We start from the raw sequence: 5,259 nt of genomic DNA on the forward strand, positions 1-5,259 counted from the left end.
TCGTTAAGATTAACGAGCTTAACGAACGAGTTAACGAGTTTCAGGAGTAGCTCGTTTAGCTTGTTAGTAAAATACATATTTCATCTTATGTGACAAACTTTTTGTAGCACCTCAGCCCATCAATTCAATCTAATCGACGTATGAGGCAACAAATCAATGCATTTCTTTTTGTAGTCACCATATTTCATCTTGAAAACACAACTACATAATCATCTTGTATATCATAACACATTATAATATGTTAACGAGCGCTCGCGGGCGCTCACGAGCTTAACGAGCTTCAAATGATCCGAGCTGAGCAGGGTTTTCTGCATGTTAATCTTAACAAGCTTAACAAGCCGAGCCTTAACGAGCATGAGCTTAACGAGTACGATCTTAACGAGCCGAGCTACTCGTTAGTCCACCCCTACGTACACCAGCTAGCTAGCATTGTTGAGGAGCAGAGGGCAGCAAGACGCGAAGACGGGATGGAGAACCTGCGGAGCTCTGATGTACACGTCAATGAAGATAGAGGGCGCTGCCGGTTGTGGCAGGGAAGTTGGTCCAGGGTGCCCGTCCTTGGGCACCACGGGAGGCGAGGGCATTCGGCCGAGGAGTGGGCGACTGCCAGTTGAGGCGGGTAGGCGGCGTCTGGATGCCGGAGGACCTGGGGGCAGCGCGGGCGTGGAAGAGATGGAGCTTTGCATATCAAAACGCATATAGATGACTAATCCCCGTAACAAAGAATTACCAATCTGTCCTTGAGTCAAATCCGGAGTCGGCCCATATTGACCCTTTGATCAACTAAATACTACCCATCATGTACCATAAAAAGTCTCTACCCATGCCACGATCGACGCACCACCTTTCTTGACTAGCCTCACACATACGCAGTACTAGTACTACTCGACCTGTCCTTGCTGTCAAGACGTCCTACGTGTCCTAATTAATCGACGAAATTAACGGCTAGATGGGGAGATGCACCGTTCAATGGCCTGATGTTGATGTGACAAAGTTTTCAAAGACTTTTCTCACGGAAGCAGTAAGAGCGTCCCACAGCCGAGCACCCTAAACCCCTTCATCTCTTCCATGTTCGTCGCCTTCAACAGGGACGGAGCCAGGATTTTGGTATAGGGGGGCCAAGTCAAGTTTCTAAACTTTTCTAGACCAAAAAATAACAATCATCATACTGTAATATATGCTACGCGCTACAAAACATTGATACAGTTGTATGAGTTCAAATTTGCCTTTACAATTGGCAATAAGATGACAAAAAATTAATAATTTCACTGAAAGAGAACTTACGCTTTGTAAAAAGAATCATCGTTTGTGATCATGCATAACCCAAGTAAGCCTCCAGTTTCACGATGTCCGGCATATCCTGATCATGAGTGTCAATTGGACCGGATTTGTGACTTGCACATCAGCCTCATTAACAATTTCAGTAGAGAACTTGAAGCAACTAGCTTAAAAAAATGAATCAATGTTAACAGTGTTTGACACCGCTTTTCTCTTCATAGCTGCTTTGCCGTATAACAATTAGCTATATTGGATAGATTTGACATGGGGAAAGTTTGCACACAAATAATTACTCATACAAAATAATTTGCATCACGGTCACACTAATTTTTAGGACATGTACAGGATAGGAATTCTTCATAGAATAATAGCATTACAAATCAGACTACCAAAACATGTAAACTAGTAAAATCTGATGTATATATTCAACAATGATACAAGATGAGAATTGAGATTTGTAGATGAATGGCCTGATGTGCTGATGTGCTAAACCTTGGGTCCTTTGCTAGTTTCCGTTGGTTGGAATCAAGCCTGCATTGAGCCGTCGCAGTTATGCCGTATGAATAGAGTTGGGAGTAGTAGGGCAGGGAAAAGAGGTGGCCAGGCGGGCGAGGGCACGGAACGGCAGCGACGAAGCCACGTACAGGTTTTTCTTATAAGCCTAATCTACATACAGGCTAATCACGCGAGAACGCAAAGCCCAGAGAGACTATGGGACTAGAGCGAAACCTGGCCGCTAGTGTGGGCTTCACATGGGCCTTTTCTCTTTTTTATAAATTCACGCTGTGACATAGGGGGGGCCAGAAACGTATAAGTCTAAGGAATACGAGCGTTCGTATCACTAATTACATAGCATCGTTCGACTATTAGGGGGGGGGGGGGGGGCAGGCCCCTGCTCCCCCCTGGCTCCGCCGCTGGCCTTCAACTCATTTTTTTGCCGCTTCAACATCTTGTAGCGGATGGATTGCACCACAGATGCCTCGCAGTTGACGGAAACATTTTCTTCTACGAAACGAACGTCGTTAAAAGACTGACATAAAACATAAAATAATGTAAACACCAATATCATGTCTAGGATTTAAATCCTGATAAACTGGAATACCACTGTACCACTAAGGCTTCCTTTGGTTTGGAGGAATTTCATAAGAATTTTAGGATAGGATTTTTATAGGATTTTTTTTAGAGCCCTTTGATTCATAGGAATAGATTTCTATTCCTATATAGGATTGGTTCCTATCCTCCACATTTCATAGGAAAATAAAAATGAGCCTAAACTCAATAGAAAAAGTCCTTTGGTATCAATCAAATGACATCTCGTTTTCTATTCCTACTCATAAGATTTGAGATACATGTCATCTCATTTCTAAACATTTTAACCATTGGTTGGTTCGCTTTCATCCCATCACCTTGACTCCTCCTTATACGTGCCATGTTCGCACCCTTAAAATATCAGCCTCTTTGTTGACAAGTCAAATAAATTAAAACGTAGGACATGGATCGTGGCTGCCTCACGCATGCTGTGTAGGGCAGCCATGCGAACGCATGCATGCATTGTACCAAACATTTCCCGGCTAGCAGTACAATATTGTTGCACTGTCACTTTCCTTCCTCACGCCCATACACATGTCATGATCGACGCAGCACCTTTCTCGTTTACCCTCACATGCACGCACTGGTTGTACTTCATCTGGTTTTAAATATAAGACACTCTAGAGATTTCAATATGAACGTACGGATGTATATAAATGCATTTTAGAGCGTAGATTCACTAATTTTACTTCATATATAATATGTATTTAAATCTATAAAAGAAACTTATATTTGGGAACGAAGGTACTTTCTGTTCTTGATACATTCAGTTCTGCAACGAGTAATTTGAAACGGAGAGAGTAGTACTGTTCAACCTGTTATAGCCGTCAAGACGTGCGTCTCCAAATTAATTGACGAAGACAAGGGATCGATGGCGTCATGGCGAGATGCACTGTTAATGGTTTGATGTCTTGATGTGGCCAATTTTCCAAAGACCTCGAAGCAGTAGGCGCGCTCTGCTTCTGTACTGACCACATTGGAACTGAGATGTTTTCCTTTTTCACTCAGTTTACTAGCTTCATGAAATCACTTGATCAAGCCTAAGGATACACCAATTTGATGCAATAAATAACGGTACGTGTAGTGGGATAGGAGAATTCAATGCTCAGTTGGTCGCCACGTGATCGCCCGTGCATGCATGTGCCGCCGTGCATGTGAGCCAGAGGCTGCTGCTTAGCCGCCTTCATCTTTTTTGCTCTCTCTAGAAAAACTTTCCATTTCTATATTACACCAAGACACATGGTTGGAAGGGGTCAATGGAGTGTGGTTGGTGCGTGATCTAAGCCGGATTGGTGCCGCTGTTTCTGCGCTCTGCGTCTCACCCGGTTTTGTTGATTGCTTCCCGTTATAAATGACGCCCACTGCTTGACGTGAGGAAGCCACAAGCCCCACTCAAGCTAGCTTCACCTCAAGCTCGAGCTTCACTTCAGCCCCAAAAATGGCGAGCAGCTCACTAGTAGTACTGGCCGCCGTGGCCACCGTGGCCGCGCTGCTGCTCTCCCCGGCCACATCCCTGCCCGTCTTCACCGGCGACGCCTCCCCGGGCTTCCACGCCGCGTCGTGCCCGCAGCTGGACGGCATCGTGTGGTCGTCCGTGGAGGCGGCGCTGCGGCAGGAGGTGGCGGTGGCGGCGGGCCTGCTCCGCCTCTACTTCCACGACTGCTTCCCGCAGGGCTGCGACGCCTCCATCCTCCTCAACAACACCGCCGCCCGCGAGACGGCGCTGGGCCCCAACCTCACCATCCAGCCGCGCGCCATGCAGCTCATCGAGTCCATCCGCGCCCGGGCGCACGCCGTCTGCGGGCCCGTCGTCTCCTGCGCCGACATCACCCTGCTCGCCACCCGCGACATCATCGTCATCTCCGGCGGGCCCTGGTTCAACGTGCCGCAGGGGAACCTCGACAGCCTCGCCCCTGCGGCACAGGAGAAGGTGTTCGACCTCCCGGCGCCCAAAACGGCCAGCGTGGCGACGCTGGTGGAGTCCTTCGCCACCAGGGGCCTCGGCGACGTCGCCGACCTCGTGGCGCTCTCCGGCGCGCACACCATCGGCCGGTCGCAGTGCGGCAGCTTCGAAGACCGGTCCCAGCGCGCCGACGACACCTTCTCAAGGAAGCTGGCGGCCAACTGCAGCAAGCACCCGGAGCGGCTGCAGAACCTGGACGTGATCACCCCGGACCTGTTCGACAACGCGTACTACAAGGCGCTCGGGTTCAACCAGGGCGTGTTCACCTCCGACATGGCGCTGGTCAAGAACAAGACGACGGCGGCCATCGTGAAGCGGTTCGCCGAGAGCAAGGACGCCTTCTTCGGGCAGTTCGCCAGGTCCATGGAGAAGCTCGCCAGGGTGCCCAAGCCGGCCGGCAACGTGGGCGAGATCCGGCGCTTCAGCTGCTTCAGGAGCAACGCCCAGCGTGCCGACGCTGCCGTCGACGCCGCCGGTGAGGAGGAGGAGGAGGGCTTCTCCGCCTCCGCTTGATCTGATGGTTCGGTCAAGTACTACCGTGAGTAAGATGGTCGTCGGCAGGCAGGCTAGCTACCAGTGCGTTGTGTTAGCGTGCATGCACGGCATGGCCGTAGGCCGTAGCGCCAATCGTGTTTGAGTTCTCGGCATGCTTCGTTTTCTTGCGTGCAGCAGTGTTGGTGTGTGTAGCAATAAAGAGACAGAGGTTTCGATCGTCGTTGCATCTCATCTTGATGAACTATGTCATACGTGTTTTCTGCTTCTTGGGCACCAAAGGATCCTCTTGCGTGCTTGGAGACTTTGGAACCCCGATCTGTTTCGTCAACTAATCTGGATACCTATGTACGTATTGATAGCGATAATGGTACTAGTACGTGTGTGTGAGGGTAAACACAAGAAAAGCAAAGGTGGTGGGTCGATCGTGACAGAGA

General features: G+C 49.3%; 1 pseudogene; it reads left to right on the plus strand.

Annotated features, from left to right (window-relative positions):
- The first annotated feature begins 3,724 nt into the window (after nucleotides 1-3,724).
- On the plus strand, nucleotides 3,725-5,045 carry LOC125540342 (peroxidase 66 pseudogene; annotated as a pseudogene).
- The last annotated feature ends 214 nt before the right edge of the window (nucleotides 5,046-5,259 follow it).

This window comes from Triticum urartu, chromosome 2A, assembly GCF_056163025.1.
Source record: "Triticum urartu cultivar PI428250 chromosome 2A, HENAU_Tu73, whole genome shotgun sequence".
NCBI lineage: Eukaryota > Viridiplantae > Streptophyta > Magnoliopsida > Poales > Poaceae > Triticum > Triticum urartu.